Genomic DNA, 25672 nt, shown 5'->3' on the forward strand with positions numbered 1-25672 from the left:
TGGCGCATTGGCTATTACACCGGACTTGTATTTAGGAGGACAACAGTTCAGATCCCCGTCCGCCCATCTAGATTAAGACTTTCCGTGACTTCACATTAAATCGATGCAGACAAATGCCGAGATAATTTCTTTGACTTAGGACCGTGTGGGGAAGCAAGCGCGTTTGCTGCCTAGTAATAGTGGTGACCTAGATGAGAGAGGGACTTCCCCTACTCAGTCTGCTTAGACCCAAAGTGAAACCGAGCAAAATTTCTGCGTGTACTCCTCGCAGCGGAGTTCCACTTCTATGTAACACAAAAATTAAGTAGTGTTATAATTTTGTAATTAGTACATAGAGTGGTATAAAATGACGTACATATAACAAATACTCAGTTTAATCAAAATCCAGTACGTAGTGGCCACCAAATTTACTATTTTTCGTAATTTCACAGATAAGTAATTGTAGATGAGATACACACTACCGGGAAACCACCGAATTCGTTTCTTTGATACTGTAATTTTAGCATACAGAAAGACCATAGAAATTCAAAAGCACTAAAACAGTTTCAGCAGAAAAGAAGGAGGACTGAAATTAGACAAGATGTTCGTCTTAGTGCTAAATGAAGCAAACAGCGCCAACCCTTCCCCACTACAAGCTCCATAGCACACTCCGGCGCTACTCCGCGATCTCAGGCAGCGGTCTGATGACGTTCCATACAGCAATTTTTTTGAGACTGTAACTGCTTTCCGAGTCATTAAAGCCTCTGATGAAGTCTCCAGTAGTGTAAGACGAAACGGTAGGCAGAGAATTGTGCCCATAAATCAAATATCAACAATATCGCGAATACCGTCTGTGAAAGCTTGCATTGTACGACTTTGACATCTGTTAGGAGGTCACCCAAGACTTTGGTTGTGGACGTAAGTAATAGCCATCAAATGTCGTTAATGCTCGGCGAAGTACTACTGCATTATTTACATGCACGACAGCTTTTGATAGGATAGCCGCCTGCCAAATCACGTTACCAGCCATTTAAAGCCAGATGTTTATCACATGTTGTGTGTTATTAATACACTCTGCAACACACATATAAAAACCCGTACACCTATATTCTATTTGTTTCAAGGTATTAACACCCTGGAGAGCGGGCCTAAGAACATTACTCTTTTATGTAAAATCTCAGTACATAATGGAAATCAATCAGTTGTTTCACAATCTTTCTTCACACTAGCTAAAATATTACAGCACTCTACGCGGTGATCTAATGAAACACCTGTTGAAACCCAACGTTACATTCCTCTCTGTAGAGAAAAACTTGAGCTTTTTCGAGGGTCTGATGCACTCCATGACGAGTGCTCTGTGTCGGCACAGACCTCCCGATGGCCTCCGAAATGGCAGCACACATTTCCTTCAGACGAGTCATAATTTGTATGTAGGAATGCAGGGATATCAGGAGGTGCTACTGAACGGGCGTTCACTGCAGTTGTGGGGAATATCGGTCAGCTGTACGCAAGTTTGGTGAACAATGTCTCGTGCTGGCAACTCTTCTTGACGTAAAGCTACAAAGCGCGCACTGTGTGAGCTGGAAACCACCATTCGAGGCGCGTTGATAGGCCGAACACTGTACACAATCCACATTGTCCCGTTCACGATTGGACACACAGAGCGCTCTAGTGAACGGCACTGACAATTCAGGTTTACTTTTAGCACCGCCGCACAGGCGTCTGCCTGTAGCCATTTCCTGTGGTCAAAAGAGTATTGAGGAAGAGTTTTCCGATCCAAAGGACACAAACTATACCTGTCGTGATGGCGTTGCTTTTTTTAGCAGTTTAGCTTCCCAGTCTGGGCTTAAGAAGTTGCCAATCGTAAGTTCTTTTCACTAATACCTTCCTGGCACAAAACACTGCAGAACTTTTTTCACGATATAAAGCAGTGGCTGACCCAAGGGCATTAGCTGTGCCCTTCACTCCCTGGGAAACTGTTCCTGCGGCGACTCGCAGAGGGTGGTCTAGGCCGAACGACGGACAATGTTTCTTCTACGTAAAACACTCAGCACCGTATGCCTATTTCCTCGGAGACACTTGCACGCAGAGGAACTGTGCAACTAAAGTGTTTCTTGCACGCTGCCTTCTTTTAGGCGTGTATCACATGTGCCCTTTTAGTGCGAAAACATGAAAACTTCGTCTTGATGGGACGCGCAGCAACTTCGGTGGAGGTCGCCAGCGTCTTCAATTCTCACCCCGCACGCCATCAACGTTCTTCATCGAAACACCAGCACAGCTGTTAGCACTCTGCGCTCTGTGTGTTAGTTACGTGAGCCATGAAATCCCATCTCCAGACAAGGCTAAGCAGAAGAATCGATGTATTAAATCCTGCTGGCATGCCTGCTCTTCGTAGTCCGTGTACATGTTGTGTTTAAAAAGAAAGAAAAATTCTGTAATTTGGTGTGTTGTAAAAGTCAGGTTCGAGTGATTTTTTCGTTACTCTGCCGTACAAGCCGTCTCAGATATTTGGTCTGTTACCATTGTCAATAAGATCACATTTGTTTTGGTAGCATCGCCGATAATTTATGTTCAATAAAAATTGTTCAGAAAATTTGCACTAATTTTTTCTGTAAGAAGCGAATAAAATGCAGCAAAACTTTAGATACGTTATATACCGCTTTCGGTGAGTGGATGAGATGTTACGAAGAAGGCTGTGAATATGCTGAAGATGACGAGCACCCTTGATGCCATAGCACATTAGCAACAGATGAAATTGTGAAAAAACCGAAAGAAACGCTAATGAGAGATCGCTGAATCTGAATCAGGGAAGGTGCTGATGATGTTGACATACCAGTCGGTTCATGATATTAAGTTTTTTGGGTTTATGGTTACAAGACTTAGAAAAACTTGCTCAAAAATGTTGACTCTCCAACAAAAACAGTGGCGAATGCAAGTTGGACAGTGGTCGGTGTATGAGGTCAAGAGATATTGAAACGTGTCATAACAGGATAGTCACCTGGTAATGAAACGAATGTACTGATATGACTTAGAGACTGGAAACATTCTGGACCGCGAAGAACGGAATAAACTTTACAAGTGCGTCTAATTTGAGGGTTATTACCAATGTGTTGTTCGATTTTAACGGCATATTGGACCATCAGTTCTTGCCACAAAGTCGATCAGTAAGAGGTTTTACATAGTTGTTCACCACAATGTGCACTCACTCAAACATCATCCCTCGTTCGGGAATTTTTGGCCGAAAACATTACTCTAATGGTTCCAGACATCTTAATCACCGCATGTGGTCGCATGAGATATAGGTGAAATTAAAAACTCTTCACTGAGAAAACTAAAATACATCCCAATTATCGGAATCCGTGAACAGGAAAAATCGTTGTCACTACTGTACAACATTTAATGTTAATGGAGTAACACTGAAATTACTGTTTTTGCGACATCAGTCTGCTGATTGGTTCGGTACGGTCCTGGACGAATTCATCCCTTGTGCTCCACTCTTCATCTCAGATTGGCACTAGCACCCTACGTCCTCAGTTACTCTGAGGTGACAAAAGTCTTGAGATAGCGATATGCACACATTCAGATGGTGGCAGTATTGCTCACACAAGGTGTAAAAGGGCGGTGCATTGGCGGAGCTGTCATTTATACTCAGGTGATTCATGTGAAAACTTTTCAGATGTGATTATTGCCGCAGACTTTGAACGCGGAATAGTAGTTCAAGCTAGACACGTAGAACATTCCACTTCGAGAATCGTTAGAGAATTCAATATTCCGAGATCGACAGTGTCAAGAGTGTGCCGAGACTACCGAATTTCAGGCATTATCTATCGCCACAAAATACTCAATGACCGATAGTCTTTACTTTACCACCTAAAGCAGCGGCGTTTACGTAGATTTGCCAGTGCTAAAAGACAAGCAACAATGCGGAAAATGACAGCAGAAATCAATGTGGGACAAACATATCAGTTAGAACAGCGCGGCGAAATTTGACATCAATGGGCCATGGCCGCATAAGACCGACGCGAGTGTCTTTCCTAACAACACGACATCGCCTGAAGCGCCTCTCATGGACTCGTAACCATATTGGTTGCACCCTAGACGACTGCAAAACCGCGGCCTGGTTAGATGAATCCCGATTTCAGTTGGCAAGAGCTAATGGTAGGGTTCAACTGTGGCGCAGTCCCCACGAAGTCACTGACCCAAGTTGTCAACAAGGCACTGTGCAAACTGGAGGTGACTCCATAATGGTATGAGCTAAGTTTATATGGAATGGAATAAATCCTCTGGTCCAGCGGAATCGATCGTTGACTGGAAATGGCTATGTTCGGGAACTTGGGAACCATTTGCAGCGATTCATGGGGTTCATTTTCTCAGAAAAGGATGGAATTTTTGTGGATGACAATTCACCATGTCACTGTGCCATAATTGTTCGAGATTGATTTGAACAACATTCTGGACACTTCAGGGAATGGACTGTCCTCGTAGATCGCCCGACATGAATCCCACCGAACTTTTATTGGGCGTAATCGAAAAGTCAGTTCGTCCACAGAACTCTGCACCGGCAACACTTTGCCAATTTGGACGGTCATAGAGGCAACGTATTCCTGCAGGTGACTGCCAACGACTTGTTGAGTCCACGCCATTCCAAGTTGGCGCACTATGCCAGGCAAAAGGAGGTCCGACACAATGTTAGGAGGCATCCCACGACTTTTTTCACCTCAGTGTATTTTTTTGATGTATTCCAGGCTCGCACAGTTAATATAATCTTCCGGGCTATTACGGCGTGGTTGTATGGATTTCACCTTCAAACCCAACGTTACGTACTCATCTGCGAAGGACATTTTCTAAGAGGAATAGTAGCTACTTCGAATGTCCGAGTCATATCCTGGCTCAGTAGCAAGATGGAGACGAAACATGGTGTAATCCATTCGAGCACGGCATAACATCCCGAACAATTTATTGTACAATTTCCGGCCGTGAAAGTTTACATTTTGCATTCCAGTGTCCGTCTTCCCCTAAACTGTACTGTCTGTAAATTCCTCTAGTACCATGGAAGTTAACCCATTAAGTCTTAACACCTCTTCTGTGGTCCTTTCCCTTCTTCTTGTAAGATTTTTCCACATGGGGAGAATCAGCACATTTCTAATCAGTCCACAAAATTTACAACATCCTTCTATAGTACCACATCTCAAGTTTTTTGAGTCACCAGTCTTCTGACTGGTTTCATGCTGCCCGCCACGAATTCCTCTCCTATGTCAACTTCTTCATCTCAGAGTAGCACTTGCAACCCACGTCCTCAGCTATTTACTCGATGTATTCCAACCTCCGTCTTTCTCTACAGTTTTTGCCCTCTGCAGCTTTTAGTACAAAGTCATTCCCTCACGTATTAATACATGTCATGTTATCCTGTCCTTTCTTCTTATCAGTGTTTTCAACATATTCCTTTCCTCTCCGGCTCTCCTCCTCATTGCTTACCTTAAGAGTCCATCTAATTTTCAACGTTCGTCTGTAGCACCACATCACAAACGCTTCGTTTCTCTTCTGTTCCGGTTTTCTCACAATGCATGCTTCATTGCCATACAATACTGTGCTCCAAACGTACATTCTCAGAAATTTCACCCTCAAATTAAGGCCTGTGTTTGATACTAGTGGATTTCTCATTTGATGTCGTCCTTGTTTTATTTATTTATTTACACGTCAAATTCAATAAGACCAAATTGAGGAGCAAATCCCCAAGGTCATGGAATATTTCAGTACATGAAATTACAACATAAAAATAATAACACATAAAAATAAAATGCTTATGAACCCGAAAATGTCAAGCCATAAGTTTAAGTAAATGCAATCAACAATGTAACATAGGAATTAGCTTAATTTTTCAAGAACTCTTCGATAGAATAGAAGGAGTGACCCATGAGGAAACTCTTCAGTTTCGATTTGAAAGCGAGTGGATTACTGCTAAGATTTTTTAATTCGACCGGTTCCTTAGTGAAAGTGGATGTGGCAGTCTACTGCGCACCTCTCTGCACAAGAGTTAAGGAGGTCTGATCCAAGTGCAGGTTTGATTTCTACCGAGTATTAACTGAGTGAAAGCTGCTTATTCTTGGGATAAGCCGTTATTTTTAACTAGATATGACAGCAAGGAATATTTATATATTGAGAGGCCAATGTCAAAAAAACCAGACTCGTGATCAGGGGTCGACATGAGGTTCGTGAACTTACACCATTAATTGCCCGAACCGCCCGTTTCTGAGCCAAAAGTATTCTTTTAGAATGGGAAGAGTTACCCCAAAACATAACACCATACGAGATTAGCGAATGAAAATAAGCGAAGTAGATTAATTTTCGTGTCGAATGATCACTCACTTTAGATATCGTTCGAAAAGTAAGGTCTTAGAACAAGATCCTGAACGTGGGCTTTCTACGACAAAAGGAGCCGTAACGGCTGTACGATGCGTGATTGCCATCCTCCGACAGATAGTGCAATCATATCTTCACCATATTGGCGAGGCATTCGTCTTCATGCATGAGAATTCGCGCCCCCATCGTGCACATCTTGTGAATGACTTCCTTCAGGATAACGACATCGCTCGATTAGAGCGGTCAGCATTTTCTCCAGACATGAACCCTACCGAACATGCCTCTAATAGATTGAAAAGGACTGTTTACCGGCGATGTGACCTATAATCCCCTCTGAGGGATCTACGCCGAATCGTCGTTGAGGATTGGGCCAATCTGGATCAACAGTGTCTCGAGGAACTTGTGGATAGTATGCGACGACGATTACAGACATGCAGCAAAGCAAGGGGACGTGCTACTGGGTACCGGAGGTACCGGTGTGTACAGCAGTCTGGATCACAAAAAAAAGTGGTTCAAATGGCTCTGAGCACTATTGGACTTAACATCTTAGGTCATCAGTCCCCTAGAACTTAGAACTACTTAAACTTAACTAACCTAAGGACATCACACACATCAGTGCCCGAGGCAGGATTCGAACCTGCGACCGTAGCAGTCCCGCGGTTCCGGACTGAAGCGCCTAGAACCGCACGGCCACCACGGCTGGCAGGACCACAACCTCTGAAGGTCTTCCTGTATGGTGGTACAATATGCGATGTGTGGCTTTCATGAGCAATTAAAATGGGCGGATATGACATTTATTTTGATATCTGTTCCAATTTTCTGTAGAGGCTCCGGAACGATGTGATACAAAACTTCTTTTATGTTTGTATTTTGTGTCTTTAATTATTTCTGCAGCGTCATGCCGCTGATCATAGCTGTTTTTTATATTTTTTAGGGTCAGTTTCATAACTGAAGGTTAAAAGGTAGCCCCGAAAACCTGTCCGCTCCTCCACCCTAATTGACAACAGTGTGACTCCTTACACAGAAAGTCTTCGGACGTCATTACTGATGATTTTTCTTTGAGACTAGCTGTGCCTGACATGCGCTGCAATTCCTCTTCTCCTTCCGACGTAAGTATCCGCATGCAAGGAACATTTGTATGTGGAAAATAAATGAAAGATAGTTATTTTTTGCGCAATAATTCAGATTTTAAGAAGTTATTCAAGTGCTTCGGTATACACAATATTTTTGATCTTTTCGTCGTCTGCAAACACAAATAAATTTTTCGGGTGTCCCACCCGTTAGTATGCAACATATAATTGACCATGTGAAAACCATTGGTTTTGCAGATTTATTCCACACACTTGAAGCGACTGATCTTGTGCCTAGTTGATGATCATTCAGAATGCAAGGCGAACAAGGAACTACAATGGTGTGGAAACAAATGGCACGTCTCTTCGAATGATATGAATACGTAGAATAAGCACATCATCTCCTTTGGACTCGTCAATCGGAATTTGTTTTTAGATGACGTCTGGCATCAGTTTTTCTCCCGCAGCTTCGCCTGCGAGACAAAACTATTGGTTTGCTGCAGTGCTCATTCCAGTGACGTGGTTGACGTACTGAGCAACATAAGTTAGAGACAGAAGGCTTTTCATACTTTTCATTCATTGCAGGTCGACTAAACACAGGACAGAAACACCAGCAAATCAGTTTCGAACACTTTTACACGCCACCCTTCTCATCCAAACACAGTTCTTTGGGGGTAGTGGGCTACCTTGCACCCACAGTATTTTCTTACAGATAATGAGTCATCTACAAGTATACAACAAATTTGCTTGACATTGCACCATCCGTTACTGAGCTATGCTTGCATGTCACTCCTTTTTGGTTCCCACCTTCAACCATAGCGATGTTAGGGGTATCTTAGTGTCATAGTATTTTTTTCCCGTGATAGGAGCCAACTTTGACGGAAATTGCTACATTCGTTACAAAAATATGCTTAGAGGTCACTGTTTTTTCAACCCCACTCCACTCGTACGGGTGCAGATCACCAATGTGTCTAAAAAAATGGCTCTGAGTACTATGGGACTTCTTCTGAGGTCATCAGTCCCCTAGACTTAGAACTACTTAAACCTAACTAACCTAAGGACATCACACACATCCATGCCCGAGGCAGGTTTCGAACCTTCGACCGTAGCGGTCGCGCGGCTCCAGACTGAAGCGCCTAGAACCGCTCGGCCACTACTGCCGGTCCAATGTGTCTACTGCCATGAAAACCGTGGATTCGATACTAATATCTACATCTACATCTACATTATCACACTGCTGATCACAATAAAGTGCCGGGCAGAGGGATCAGTGAACCACCTTGAAGCTGTCTCTCAACCGTTCCACCTTCGAAAGGCGGGAGGGAAAAACGAGCACTTACATTTTTCTGTTCGAGCCCTGATTTCTCTTATTTTATCGTGATGATCATTTCTCCCTGTGTAGGTGGGTACCAACAGAATGTTTTCACAATCGGAGGAGAAAACTGGTGACTGAAATTTCATGAGAAGATCCCGTCGCAATGAAAAACGCCTTTGCCTATTGGCTTCTGTATCGGGTTCTTCGGCCGACGTTCATCTAATGATTTTACTGACGTTTCGCCAGCACGAGTGTCGCATTGTCAAAGCTTCACCCTCCGTTGCCGGTGATGAACTGGGGAAGCTGCACAGAAACCAATAGGCAGCTTGGCCACGAATGCCTTAACAATTTTGTAAAAACGCCACTCCAGTTCACGTATCATGTTTGTGGCACTATCTCCCCTATTTCGCACCACCCTTCTTTGAACTTTTTCGATGTCATCCGTCAGTCCCACCTGATGCGGATCCCACACCGGGCAACAATACTCCGTAATAGTATGGACAAGAGTGGTGTAAGCAGCCTCTTCCGTAATCTGTTGCACCTTGTAAGTTTTCTGCCAATTAATCGCAGTCTTTGGTTTGTTATGCCCACACCATTATCTATATGATCGTTCCAATGTAGGTTATTTGTAACTGTAATCCCTACGTATTTAGCAGAATTTACAGCCTTAAGATTTGTGCGACTTATGGCGTAATCGAAAATTCGAGGATTTCCTTTACTGCTCATGTGAATAACTTCACACTTTTTTTTATTCAGGGTCAATTGGCACTTTTCCCTCCATACAGATATCTTATCTAAATCATTTTGCAATTCGTTTTGGTCATCTGATGACCTTACAAGACGGTATATGACATCGTCGTCTGTAAACAATCTAATAGGGCTACTCAGATTGTCTCCTATGTCGTTAATATAGATCAGGAACAATAGAGGGCCTATATCACTTCCATGGGAACGCCGGATATTACTTCTGTTTTACTCGATGACTTTCCGTCTATTACTACGAACTGTGACCTTTCTTACAGGATCACATATCCAGTCGCACAACTGAGGCAATATTCCATAGACACGCAGTTTGGTTAGAAGACGCTTACGAGGAACGGTGTCGAAAGCCTTCTGGAAACCTAAAAGTATGGAGTCAATTTCACACCCCCTGTCGACACTTCTCGTTACTTCATGACTATAAAAAGATAGTTATGTTTAACAAGAACGATGTTTTCTGAATCCGTGCTGATAATGTGTCAATAAATCGTTTTCTTCGAGATAATTCATGATCTTCGTACACAGTATATGTTCCAAACTCCTATTACAAATCGACCTTAGTGATATGTGCATGTACTTCAGCGGATTACTCCTATTCTACGTTTTGGGTATTGGTGTGACTTGACCAGTTTTCCAGTCTTTAGGGATGGAACTACTTGCGAGCGAGTGGTTGTATATAATTGTTAGATATGGAGCTATTGTATCAGCATACTCTGAGTGGAACCTGACCGGTATGCAATCTGGACCGGAGTCGTTGCCGAATATTTTTATGTGATGGCGTCTCATCACCACACCCACCTCTAGGTATGGTAACGATGAACTAACCGCACAGTAGCTATATACAGTTAAATGTGCAAATGATGAGTCAAGCGTATACAAGAAGGATTTAAACCAATCAAGGCCTCCCCGAGTTATGCTGCTATGTAACCCACTTTCCAGCCCCTTCTCTCACCCCTCTATCGGAGTTGTAGTTCTGAAACGACGCCTACATATGCAGCCTCACAATTGGCAGATACTACAGCAATTGCATTCCGGAGGACCATAACAAAAAGTACGAATTTTGTATTTCATTTCCTCGGGATAGGGGAGAGGACACTTTTTCTGAACGACTCGTCTATTTTGGCGAATCGACGATTCATCTGTCGAGTAAATTAATCCGCCATAATGTAAGAATTTTGAAGTCACAAAATCCTGGCGTCGTCATCGAACATCAAAGAGACTCACCGAAACTGAGTGTGTTTTGCGCCGTTTATGTGCAAAAAGTTTTTGGACCACTTTTTTCTGCAGAGGAAACTGTGACAGAAATTTCATACCTGTACATGAGGCAAAATTGGTAGCTTCATGAACTTAACGAAGATTTCAGTGATTTCACGTTTATGCATGAGGTCGCTCCGACTCACTTTCACGCGTCATTTTAATCACACCATCGCACAACGTTGGACTGGAAGAGGTGAACAACAAGATCTAGTTCATTGCTTTTGCTCTCCAAGGCCACCAGATTTCACACCTTGCGATCCCATTTTCTGTGGGTGTACGTAAAAGACAGAGTCTTTGTCCATCTATGACAGCTAACCTTCAAGAGCTAAGAAGTTGAATTGTTAAGCTGTCGATTCAGTGAACACCGACCTTTTGATTTGTCACTGGAATGAAATGGACAACTGTTTCACTGTTTCTCGAACAACGCACCGTGATTACGTTTAATGTATGGTATAGTGTCTGTGCGAACTTAAAACTTTCAACAATCCTCTATCCAGTGACATGCGCAGTATGTTTCTGTCTTAAATTCTGTAGTTCGTCAGTAATAAACAATTTAAATCTGTTCTTTCTTTTTGACTCACTCGGTACAATTTGAATTACAATGACCCTCTTACCATATCATTTCGAATCCATTTGTGGTGTCTCCCAAACATTTCCTAGGGAAACCCCAATAGGTGAATATTTCTGTTAGCTGGATCTCTGTAAATAAGTGACATGTTTTACATAAAACTTTTCTTGTCAGATGACTGCACCGTAATTTAGTAGAGACCAAGACTCTGTAGCTAAAGGTCGAAACATTAGTCCGTACCACAAAGTAGTTTTACGTACATACATACATACATTAACTCTTGTTCCATAGATCATGAATAAGACATTTCGTAATGATGTGGAACGTGTCACTTTAACATATGTTTTCTTTACGTAAAATACATAATTAATTTTTTGCTTTTATTGTAATTTTTTTTTTATTACAGTTACTACTTCATACCTGAGAATTCATCTAATGAATAGAAGGAGTTATCATTCCGAAATTTTGCTTTTAAATGTTGGTTGGCTATCTGTCAGACTTTTAACACTATTTGGCAAATGACCAAAGATTTTTGTGGCAGCATGGTTCACTCCTTTGTGTGCCGAAGTGAGATTTAATTCATAATAGTGAAACTTCCCCTTTGAACAATTATACAAGACTGTCCTTAAACTGACACACAATATTTTGTTAGCGCAACGCAATCTGACTTTCAAAATTCCCTACAAAAGAATGGCCCTGACTAACATTAAACTATACCTTTCACAAATCACTTACCTCACAAAAATCTTCGCTGCTCAAGCTACTGCAATACAGCGAGCGCCACTACTGCCAGCTAAATAAAAGATTCAAACTATGGAAGGCACTAACTACTGATAGGGATAGTTAGCAAATGAAAGATATTAATAGAGAACAAACAATGTATTTACCTTGATATCATCATATATAAATATAGCAGTTCATGACAAATTACAAAACTCCGCCATCTCTCTCCCCACATCCACCACTGCTGGCGGCTCACCTCCAACTGCCCAACGCTACGCTCTGTTCACAGCCAGCTGCCTAACACTACAATGGCGAGTATTACAACAATGCAAAGCAGCCACAGACTGCACACAGCACAGCCAGTGATTTTCATACAGAGGTGGCGTTACCAATAAAAAAACCTAAACAGCCTACTTACATAGAGAAAACATAAACAGCCTACTTACATAGAGAAAACATGAACAGCCTACTTACATAGCCCCCATGCTACCCACAAAAAATTTTACAAAATATTTTTGGGCAGTGGCCAATAATGATTTGAAAAAATTTTTCATAATTACAATAACAAAGAAATCAAATGCACACACTTATTGATACAATGTTGGTCAAAAGCTAAAATTTTCTCACAGTCTATAAAGACAGTCCTGATTCATCCATTACAGTAAAATATAGTGTTTTTCTCAAAGTCTGAGCAGTAGAAGAAAATGCACACGGAAGTAGTGGATTTCCATGCAGTCTTGAAGAAGTAGTGTTGTCCTTCCAATGGAAAGACAGTGCTGACTCTCGACATGCAGACAGGTAATGGGCCACAACAGAGCAAACCCACAGCAGAGTCAGTCGAAATTTTGAAGAGTATTGGCAGGTAGGTCATCACAGAGCAGACCCACTGTAGTCCTGGTAGAGATTACGGTATTGGTGGGCCACCAGAGGTGCAGACCCACTGCAGTCCTTGTAGAAATAATGGCATGGTGGGTCATCATAGATGCAGACCCACTGTAGTCCTTGTAGAGATAATGGTACTGGTGGGTCATCAAAGATGCAGACCCACTGTAGTCCTTGGAGAGATAGCCAGCAGCCATCTGTTGTGACTGTGCAGGTGCACAATCACCGTTGAAGAGTCTTTCGGATAATATAGCAAGTCCATAAACCACCACTTGTGCACTCACAAAGTTTTTGAAATTGTCCTTAGAACCAGCAATCCTGTTATCCAGTCCCTTGCTGAATCATTAACACACGTGCAAACACTATCAGTCCCTACTTCTCACATATTGTCCACATACTATGACCAACAGAAACGTGTGCAGTGAAATGTAACTAACAAGTTAATAATATCATGAACTGGTGACAATTACAATTTTATAACATAAGAATACAATAACAAAGGTACAAAACACATCATTAAAAACATAATAATACAGATAACGTTTGTAGTAATAGGGGCTTTACAAAAGAATAGAAATAAACATATACATCAGTGTTACAGGAATTATGACGTAAGTAAATATATAAAATAATGAGAATAGTTTTCGAAACATTAATTTCACACATGAGCATTAAATCAGAACAGAATAAATAATGTCTAAACATCTTTACAAAGAAAATAACATAGTATTTGAAAAATTCTACAACATAAATCTTATTAGCTAAACACATAAAGACAGGAAAAAGACAAATACACAAGGGTACATATACACATACCAGAATAACACTGGAGAAAAGGACAGGGTTTGTTTTCAGTGTAACATTTGGTACTGCAGTATTTTGCGAACAAAACCTTTTTTGTTCTTGGAGATCTCCCTTCGTTCATCATTATTCCCAAAAAGTCCTATCTGTACCTCTTTTCTGTATTCTAACCATATTTCTTTCAAAATAAATATGGCTCATTGTACAATACTCATTTAGGCCCAAATCGTTTTCATATAACTTTCAAAGCATTATTTCCCTATTCTCCATAGTTAGGTTCTTATATAGTCTACCCCCTCATAAGCTAACTTAAATCTACTGAGCTCAGATACTAAACTAAGGGACGAGGCAATGCAGCAGCACATAACAAATTAACACAAACAGCAATGCAAAAAAAAATGGAAAATTGCAAAGCAAGCTACAGTAAATATAAATTACCAAGCAATGCAACATTACAACTAATATGAGCCAATGTACAGTAGCAAGAAAAATAAGTCAGTAGTAAAATTAGCTTAACAGAGTAACACAATTTAAAATTCAGTAGCACTATGCCTGGCAAACAGCAGCAGCAAATATAAAAAATATAAAAAATATAAAACTTATATCTATACATGACAAAGCTCAAGCAGAAAAATATTACAGTAAAAACAACAATGCAGATAAGGGAAATGTATATTCACATCTTAATATCTATGTAATTAAAGTGGTGCACCACAACAACTGATTGTAAAAAGAAATATTACCATGTACTTGAAAAGAAAATTATGTGTTACTGTTACTAGTTCCTTCTTATTGTTCTTTCCTTTCCAAGTGCTCCTTTTTTAAAGAATGTGGATCATAAAATAATTATTTAATAGATCTGTTGACAGAAAGTGTTCACATTAGCAAATGCATTTTATTTTATAAAAGCAATGCTGCAACACAGCTGGAAACCAGATATCAAGTGAAATAAGCAACTACGAAAAGCAAAGCATAAAAATATCATTCAATAGTCATGTGGCATTTCGTAAGTCAGTAGCTCTCAACTCTCATAGAAAGACACTTGTCATAATCAGGTGTGCAGATGTACGAATATTTCCCATCAATTCATAAGCATTGCAGTAATTAGCACAAAGTACGAGTAATCATATGTTTTCAGGTAATGAGCATGTAATATTTGCGATGCTTTCTACAAAGGAATGTCAATAGCAAGGTTAATGGAAGTAATGAGGGTGTCGCATTTGCAATATTTTCTCTAAAGGAATGCCAATGGCGAGGAAAAAGGCCTGCCTTTTTTTTTTTTTTTTTTTCTACCTGTGCTTCCGGAAAGGCACACCCTAATGGCTTGTTCTCCAGGTGTTTGACACAGCTGCGTGCCCACGACGCATTACGTGCAGGTGGTCACTTAACTTTCTTACGGAAATATTTACGACACCAGTTTCCGCTACAGTGACAGTCTCACATAAAAATATTTCACAAGTCAAGAATTAGCGTTGCAAATCTGTAGAAAGAAAATCCTATGAATATAACGTTGTCCAAAAAATTTTCGCCCGCATTGTGATACATTCACGCATTTACACACATTTCATAACTCTTAAAGTACGATTCTTGGTTTCCAACATCCTTTTTCACAAGTCAAGAGTCCCTACCCACTATTCATTACTCCTTACCTTATTACACATATACGTATCCATCGACACTCGTCAATATTTCGTCATTATAAATATGAAGCATAATCAAATAACTCATATAGCCTCAGCCTATTAATCGTAAACATACCTCAGCAGCATAATACACATCGTCGTCGTAAAAATAACATCATAACACCTCAGTCAAATCTCAAAATCGTCGTAGCTTCCTCCAATAATTAAAAAAAATTCTCTGCTCATGTCAAAAGTGTCATCTGCCTCAAACGTACTTTAAAAATCATGAATCCATACCAAATACATCATTCAAAGCTCTCATAGTATCACAATGGTTCCGAAAAAATATGAGCATTTCACAAAGTACAGACAAAATAAAATTTCATAAGTGTGAAGTTATCCAACTGTGTAATTGCGTAAACATCTGTCACTGATGTAATAAAAAAAGTTTATCTCTCAGTTACATGATCAGAAAGCTGTGTAATTTGTGTGTTAGAGAAATATGGTACTGATGTGTAAAGTTGTATAAGCAAATACCATATTAGCTAGGGTTCCTTGTGGTTGCCAAACACATGGTACACAAAGTAGGCGTATACCCCCCTGAGGATTAATGTAATTATACCCTCAGGTGTTACAGATTACAGCAATGGAATGAAATGTATCACGGAAAACTTTCTTTGTAATTCAAAAATCTTGAAAAATAAATGTTTTAAGTACAAAATTAATCACTCAAATACGTGTACTGTAGCGCTAAATGTGCGTCTTGTTGCAACATAATCTGTGTGGAAGTGTAGTAGTTATCGTCCTCCGAAAGCTAAGTTCTGCAGAAGTCAATGTACTTACCTCATAATACACAAAAGTGAAATGCTTTGCGTATAAATGTCTTAGTTATTACGCTTATTGCCGTGATGAGGAAAGTACTGTGCTGTAACGTATTGTTGTGCTATGGAAAAGGCAGTCTCATTGTAGCTATACCACAAAAGTTACTACTAAAACCTGTTTTACTTTCCAGAATAAAACAGAAAACTGTGCAGATATAAAAGAGAAACACTGCAAAAGCAACATTGTAAATTGTCACTCATTAGTAGCGTCGTGATAAAATCGTGTAGCTGTCACATAAACTAACCACTGTGCCATCTGGTATCTCACTGAAAGTACTTTAAATCCAGAATATATTTTCAAGTAGACCAAAATGTTGCATTAAAATCTCATTAGCAGTACTGGTAAATGTTCTAAGTATGTAAGCCTTATAGTTGTTCCATAAACGTGCAACTAACAAGCAAGAATGTACACACACAATAACACTGTGACGTCTGTTCACTATAACAATGCATTCGTCATTTCTGTTTAAGTAAGTTCTCTTGGTTCTTGATTGGATATTTAACTTCAAACATTGTTGTATGTTAACAGATTCTAAGTCTGGCAATGCATATTAGTAATGTGAAGCGAAAAATTTTATGGCAAAGACTAAGTTAAAAAGCAGATTATCTTTCAATAAATGGTTTTACATGTGAAATGTGGTGTAAACCTTTACTCTTCCTAGTACGCAGAGTTTCAACTTCAACGCAATTATCATGTGGTATACGTTGGATTCTGTAAGGTCCATTGTAAACTAGAAAGAATTTGTGACTCAAGTGTTTCTTCTTATGTGACAATGAATGAGCTTTAATGAGAACTTTCTGACCAATATACAACTTCTTTGCATTTGCTTTACCGTGTAGTTTTCTCCTTTTGTCTGCTGCAGATTTTATATTTTTAAGAGCCAAATCAATTATGTCTTTGTGTCGAAGTTTACGTGTATTCGGGAAAGGTACAAGCTCTCTGATTCTGTTCGGTGGTTCTTCATTCTTCAGTACAAGAGTAGGTGGTAAAGTAGTGGAGTCGTGAGGCATTTCATTCAGCACGTTTTGAAATAAGTGTAAATATCTGTCCCAATGCTGATGCTTTCTGTGACAATAAAGTCTGCAAAGCTTATTGATTTCTTTCATAATCCGTTCAGACGGGTTGCAATGTGGTGAGTACAATGAAATAAAAACGGGTTTGATTTTATGGTTGCGAAGCATGCGTGACCAAACAGCAGATCTGAATTGCGGTCCGTTATCTGAAATGACTTTACTAACGTGTCCAACTTCACGTAAGAAATTTTTAACAAAGGCGTTGGATGCAGATCGTCCAGTGGCTTTACGTAACGGAGTGAAAGAAACAAATTTTGAAGTAAGTTCAACAGCGACTAGAACGTACGAAAATCCATTAGATGTTCTGACAAGCGGTCCCAAGAGATCAACAGCAGCAAATTCTTTTAATTTAGAAGGAATGATAGGAAACAACGGAGCACGATGTGAGACAGTAGATGGTTTCGCCTTTTGACAAAGTTTACAAATAAACAAGACTCTTCGAATTCGCTTTTCCATATTGTTAAAATAACAAGTCGTTCGAAGAATATGATAACATTTTCGTGGGCCAAAATGTACGTAGCTGAAATGAATGTACCAAATGAGCTTATTAACAAAATCGTCTGGAATGCAAAGTACCCATAGCTTGTCATCAACAGTGCAGCGTTTGAAGAGTATGTTGTTTCTAACCAGGTAATAATGCCGAATCTGTGTGTGTGTCTTTTCATGCCATTTGCTCTTGATGTCTTTCCAAATCGGATCTTTATCTTGTTCATGAGCAATGTCCTTTACAGATGTGGTGATGAAGTTCTCAAAGGCGACTTTCTGAATGTAAAGAATACTGAAATTTTTCTCAATGTTGCCTTCTGTGTTACTTTTCTCAAGCCCAGCCGGTGCGCGTGACAGTGCGTCCGCAACAATGCTCTCCTTGCCGGGAATGTAGACTATTGTGAAGCGGAATTCTTGCAGAAACAATGCCCAACGTTTTAACCTGTCATGATTTAATTTTGAAGACATAAGAAATTGTAATGCACGATGATCACTGTATACTTTTACGTGCTTACCAGAAAGAAAGAAACGGAATTTGTTAAATGCCCAAACGATTGCTAAAGCTTCTAATTCAGTAACGGAATAATTTTTTTCAGATTTTGTTAGCACTCGGCTAGCAAAAGCAATGGTTTTCTGAACAGTAATGTCATTTTCTATGGCTTCTTGAAATAAATGGGCACCAAGACCGACTTTAGAAGAATCCGTGCTAAGGCAGAAATCTTGTGATAGATCTGGATGAGCTAATATTGGCGCATGAAGTAACGCTTCTTTTAAAGAATCGAATTCCAAGTGTGCTTGTTCGTCCCAGTTCCAAATAGTATTTTTTCCAGTGAGAGAACAAAGTTTTGGTGTAACAAGAATTTGCATATTCAGAAAACGACGGTAAAAATTTACGAGACCTAGAAAACTGCGGACTTGTCTTTTTGTGGATGGAACTGGAATGGCTCTGATTGCTTCTAACTTTTCAGGATCCGGCTGAATGCCTTTAGAAGAAATAATATGTCCCAAAAACTTCACCTTTGTCCGACCGAATTCAGACTTTTCCAAGTTAACTGTAATTCCAGATTCTGCAAAAATACGTAACAAACTGTTGAGGATGCGATTATGTTGTTCCCATGAAGCTTCTGCTATTAGAATATCGTCCACATATAAGGTGATGTGACGTTTTAAGAACTCAGGCAATATGGAATTTAGCCCGCGAATGAATGCTGCTGAAGAAATGTTCAAACCAAAGGGAAGTTTCCGAAACTGATAACAAACGCCGAAACAAAGGAAAGCTGTGTATTTTCTACATTCTGGATGAAGTTCGATCTGATAAAAGCTGGATCTGAGATCAATGGAAGACAACACTTTTACACCATTAAAATTTTGAAGAAGTTCTTCCAACGTTTGCGGCCTGTCTGTTTCAGGAATAATGATAGTATTGATTTGTCTCGAATCTAAGACAAGTCTGATCGATCCATTTTTCTTCTCAACAACATGTAATGGATTGTTGTATGAGCTTACTGCAGGCTCAATAATGCCCTCATCAAGCATAGATTGTACTTCTGTTCTGACACGGTTCCTATAGTGCGCCGGAATTACGTATGGTCTAACACAAAATTTAGTATGCTCACGAACACGAAATTGATATTGAAATCCCTTGATTGTTCCTGTTTTGTGAGTAAAAACTGTGGAATGTGCTTGTAAAATCTCAAAGAGGTCCTGCCTATCAGTGTCATTACAATTCTCAATTGTTTGAATTTTATTCTGAATTAACTTATTAGTTTCAAATATGCCGTCGACATCATCCCTGTCAGTACTTGCAGAGTGATTGTTAGTGTCAAGTTCCGTTGAAAATTCCGAATGTTGTCTAACAGGAGGTAAAGCCGATTAATTTCTTCGTCATGGTTTGAGAGCCAATCTTCAAATTTCAAAGTTACTGACTTACCTTCTTTTTCTAAACTTATTTCAGCATCGTGAAAGCTTAAGATTGCTTTGTATTCATTCAAAAAGTCTACTCCCAGTATAATTTCCGTCGACAATAATGGAACAATAAGAAAGCTCATAGAGAAGCTGTAGCTTTAACAAAAGAATTCTAAGTTGGTTTGTTGGCGTACATCTACACTTTTTCCAAAGATTGCACCTTGTAATTTAATCTTACGTAACGGAAGTGTGGGACAATCGTTCGATTTGTTGCATTTGCTAAAGGCTGTTTCACTAATTACTGAAATGGGACTGCCAGAGTCAAGTACTGCCGTAAATTTTACATCATTTACTGTAATGTGAATCACAGGATATGCAATGTTGTTACGTTTTATGTCGTGTTCCTGGAGTAAGATGTCCCTAATGTCTTCCATTTTTACGTAATTACTAGCTACGGCAGCTGCGTCGTCAGTTTCATAAGTATGTTTTGTGGCTGCCAGCGGTGTGAGTCATTGCCTATTGTCTCTTTGTTGGCGCGCGTCGTTATTGGGGTTTGGAGACCTAACTTCTACAAATTCACCGTGACGAGAGGGCCCTGCTCTGTTTGAATCCCGCCAGTTCTGATGCAATTCAGGTCTGTCGTTACGATCACATCGTCTGTCGTCATGTCGGTAGTTCCTGTAGTTTCTTTCTTGTCGGTTAAGTGGTGGAGAATTTCTCCCTGAATCGTAACTGCGCGCTGGACCGTTGCGTCTCAAGTTATTCTGTCTCCCGTAATAATAATTGTTTTGGTTCCCATATTGTCTGTTTCTCTGATTGTCTCTGTGATAGTCATTACCGCGGAGAGGTGATCTTTCCCTGTAATTATTACTACTCTGCCAACGGTTGTCATACGGGTGGTGTCTGTTTTGGTCACGATTTGTGTTGTGAGAATAGCCTTGTCGCGTCCAGTTATTATCGAGGAATTGTGACGGATGTGACCTGTAATTGTTGTGTCCCTGTTTCCGCATTCCGCGATTGTCAGTGTCAATTTCCAATTCTTGTAACAGTCCCTGAAAAGCTTCAATGTCGTCTTTGCAACGTCCTGCCAAAATAATGTGTCGTAAATGTTCAGGCAATTTGATTAAGCAAATGCGGATAAGTTCTGAGGGGCTGTATGGGTTTGACAGGTACTGATTCTTGTGCAACATGTCTTCAAAATATTTCATAAGACTGGAAAATTCAGATTGTTCGAAACGTTTCATCATTATGATGCTTTGTTTTACTCGGTCTTGTGTGGCCTGAGACCAATATGCTGAGAGGAAAGCATGGTAAAACTCTCCTTCACTGTGGCAATCGTGAATGACCGACCGCATTCTTACAGCTGGTTCATTCTCTAAGTAGCCACACATAAATTCTAATCTGTGCTCTAATGACCAGTTGGGAGGAAAACAATGAGAGAATTGATGGAGCCATGCTTGTGGATGAATGTCGTTGCCAGAATTCTTAAATGTTTTGAATTTACGTGTAGTAATGAACAGCTTATAGTCAAAGTCATCATGTCGGCGAGTCGCATATCGGTCATTGTTACGTCGTTTCGGCGGTTCCATTTCAAAATTCGGTGCACCTTGCCAATTTCTTTCATAACTTCCGAAGTGTCCTGTGTTATTATTTTGTGGTTGTTCCGTATTTCTAAGTCCCTCTTCCCGTATTGGAGCGCGAGTGGCCTCTGAAATACGTAATTCTTGTATTACCTGAGTCAGCTGATCTTGTACTTCCCGGATTTCTCTTTGGTGTTGCGTATTAATTTGATTCTGATTTTGTTTTAATTTCCTAATTTGTTCGCACTCTTCTGTGTCATTAAAGACTACCGGTTTTGTGTCGTTCAGATTATCATCTACCTTCGTAGATAAGTTAGTGAACTGATCCGAAAGTTCGGCTACTTTCTCCGATAGTGAACACATTTCCTCAATGTGTTTTTCTGAACCAAGTTTCAGAGTGTCCATTTGTGTTGAAATCGAATCTACTGTGTTCTTTAAGTTTTTCTGAGTTTTTGCAAGTTGCGTAACCGAATCGGTAGATGCAACTGAGTCAAATTTAGCTTGCAAAGTCTCATGATTTTCATGAACAATAATTTGCAGTTCTTTTATGGCTGCTTCGTGATTCTGTAATGCCTTTTCATGCCGCGAAAAAATAGGTTGAAAATGCTCACAAATTTGAGTTTTTACGTCATTACAGACTTTTTGACATTTCGATTCAATGTTATGTAACTCAGTAGTTAAATCTTCACGCGTTTGTACAAGAGTTTGTTCCAATGAGTCTAACTTTTGAAGCTGTTGCTGTGTTTGTCTCTGATTTTGTTCCAGTGTGTCTAACTGTTGCTGTGTTTGTCTCTGATTTTGTTCCATTGTGTCTAACTTTTTAAGATTTTGTTCCACTGTGTCTAACTTTTTGAGATTTTGTTCCACTGTGTCTAACTGTTGCTGTGTTTGTCTCTGGTGTTGTTCCATTGCGTCTAACTTTTCAAGCTTTTGTCCCATTTGTAGCATTAATTGTAATAACAATGCACTGGTGTCTGAAACATCTTCCTCAGTGCTTTTCGGCAGTGAAGTTGCACCGGCAACATTCACATTTTGACAAGCGGAAAATGTGTCTTGACTCATTTGAGAAAACGGTGAGAACCCAAAACCTGAGTCTGCAGTATTTGCAATATTGTGTTCTGTCATTCCCGATTCATGAGGCGAGCTGTTTCCGACCAATCGATCGATAACGCTTCCCTGTTCACTACCTGTTTCACTGTCTACACCATTGTTTGCCGCCCGCTCCATTTCCCTATGCGCAATTACCAAATTACTACTTTGAACATTAGTTAATTCATTACTGTGCGGCGCTAACACACTGCTTTCGTCTTCACTGTCATATCTCAGTTTACTTTGGAGCCTAGTATTACGTTTTTCACACGCCATAATTGTCACAATATTTCACACGATAACACAGAAAAGCACAATTTGAAGAGCAAAATAAAATAACATAGCAATGGAAATAATGTCTACTTAATTGCCAGCGCAGCTGCGAAATACTTGGTGCAAATCTACATGCATGCCACAACTGTTTTACTGTACAACAATGAAAAACTACAACTACAAAGGAAATTCTCTCTATGATTACGCGCTATCAATAAACAAAATCTACACTAATTACACAAACTACAAGAAAAAAAATCAGAAGATTCCAGTGAGGTATCCTCGGCTAAGGGTCGACATATGAAACGTCCCCTTTGCACAATTCTTACACGACTGTCCTTAAACTGACACACAATATTTTGTTAGCGCAACGCAATCTGACTTTCAAAATTCCCTGCAAAAGAATGGCCCTGACTAACATTAAACTATACCTTTCACAAATCACTTACCTCACAAAAATCTTCGCTGCTCAAGCTACTGCAATACAGCGAGCGCCACTACTGCCAGCTAAATAAAAGATTCAAACTATGGAAGGCACTAACTACTGATAGGGATAGTTAGCAAATGAAAGATATTAATAGAGAACAAACAATGTATTTACCTTGATATCATCATATATAAATATAGCAGTTCATGACAAATTACAAAACTCCGCCATCTCTCTCCCCACATCCACCACTGCTGGCGGCTCACCTCCAACTGCCCAACGCTACGCGCTGTTCACAGCCAGCTGCCTAACACTACAATGGCGAGTATTACAACAATGCAAAGCAGCCACAGACTGCACACAGCACAGCCAGTGATTTTCATACAGAGGTGGCGTTACCAATAAAAAAACCTAAACAGCCTACTTACATAGAGAAAACATAAACAGCCTACTTACATAGAGAAAACATGAACAGCCTACTTACAATAGTGAAGATCATCCTTTCTTCCACTGCTGCAGCTCTGCTCTTCCCTGTCATTTTTGAATTGGGATGGGTTATTAATGAGAAATTTCATAAGTGAATATATGCACTTTTCTGGCGAAAGCTTTATGAAGATGGGAACGACAGCGGAAACATGCGAAAGTAACAGTAAGATGTTGATTCACGACTTTACTAAACGCAAAGTAAATTGCTTCCATCAATAACCAGAACTACTATTGCTATTTATGGTAAGATGAGCAATGTATGGACAGTAGTTGCTTTTGTCTAACTGAGGTACCTTATAAATTCGGTTCCATATTTTCTACTGGAAACATTCTGCGTAAATGAGTTACAGTATCGACTTTCGGCATATTTATGTACATTTATTTAGGTGGTCACCAGTCGTTTGCCTGGTTTGATGCGGCACACCATGATTTCCTCTCCTATTCAGGTCTCTTCACGCCACGACACCAGTTCCATCCAACTGCCTTGTTCTGTAGCACCACATTTCAAACGCTTCGATCTTCTTCTTTTGTAGTTCCCCATAGTCCATGATTTACAAAGCCGTGCTCCAAACTTACGTACTTCTCAGAACTTTCTTCCTCAACTTAAGGCCAATTTTCGATAGTAGCAGACTTATTTTTGCAAGGTGTGTCCTCTTTGTCTATGCTAGATTGCTTTTTATGTCCTCTTACTTCGCCCATCATACATTATTTTGCTTCAAAGATAGCTTAATTCTTTCACATCCTCTAATTCGCGTCCCTTTATTTTGGTATTAAATGTATCACAAATCTCATTTCTGCTATGTTTCTTTACTTTCTTCTTTGGTTTACTCTCAATCCGTATTTAGAAGACTTGTGATTCCATTCCGTACGTCATGTAGTTCATCCTCACATTCACTAAGGCCAGAAATGTCATCAGGGATTCCTGTCGTCGATATTCTTTGACCCTGAATCCTAACCTTAATCTTGCACCTTTTCCTTATTTCCGTCATAGCTTCTTCGATGCACTGATGGAACTGTGACGAGAAGAACTGCACTCTTACCTTACACCGATTTTAATTGGAGTACATCTTTGGTTTTACGTTCTCAGTGCTCCTTCCTGGTTTTCACACATATTTCTCATTACTCCTCGTCCCCTCTAATTTACACCTTGTAAGTAGCCTATTTGTATGTTGGCTGAGCTATAGATTGCGTTAATATCGCTGACAGAGCTCTGCGCTCTCGGCAGAGATTTTGTTGTTGGACGGGCTAACAGTTAGCGAGTGGATAAAGTGTATGGACATGTTTTTCTTAGTGGAGACTCTGTGTTGGTAGGACATGCAATGGAAAGTGATATGAAATTTCTTGTAAGAGAAGATGCAAGGAAAGGTATGATAATGGATGTATAATTGATAATGTTTCGGTAGCAAAATTATTGACAACTATGTAATTTTTGGAACTGGATGTCACACGAATAAGGTAAAATTTTCTAAACACGATGTATGCTCTTCAACTAAATCTTTCTTTTGCTAACCATATGCCTCCTAGTAATTAGAGTCTATAGTAGTTAGAATCCTTTTATTTAGCTGTCTGTTGTTCTTACTTGCTGTAATTGCTGTTGTTGGTGTTATGAAGATTTTCTGTGAGGTAAGTAACTTGTGAAAAAGAATGGCGTTTCCACTATCGGTATTCGTGATTAAAAGAAGTTTGGGCAATTGAGAGAGCTGGTGGTAGTTTCATACTTCTTTATTTTCGTATTTTCTGGATTTGTTTTGTTAATAAGATTTCTTGCAATTCAGGGCTATCCTTTTGTGTTAATTATTGGAAGTCATGTTGTCAATGTATGGCAGTCAACCAGCGTTTGGCTAATATATTGTGAGTAATAAATGAATAGGTTCAGTTAGAGTTGTCTTTGTCAGGGAAAATTCTGTTGGTCAGTGCTTAATAAATAAATATAATAAAAAAATTAGTTTCACCTCACCTTTTTGGTGTTTTTTTTTTTTTTTTTTTGGTATAATAAGTTGTTGTGGTACACGACTTTAGTGTTAAGATGTGACACAGAATCATTGCATTTGACATGGAAGATAGTATAGATTTTGTTCCTTGTACTGGCGCTTTGCAGAGTTTTGATGACCGCAAATGTACACATGCTATTATAA

Source organism: Schistocerca americana, chromosome 7, assembly GCF_021461395.2.
Source record: "Schistocerca americana isolate TAMUIC-IGC-003095 chromosome 7, iqSchAmer2.1, whole genome shotgun sequence".
NCBI lineage: Eukaryota > Metazoa > Arthropoda > Insecta > Orthoptera > Acrididae > Schistocerca > Schistocerca americana.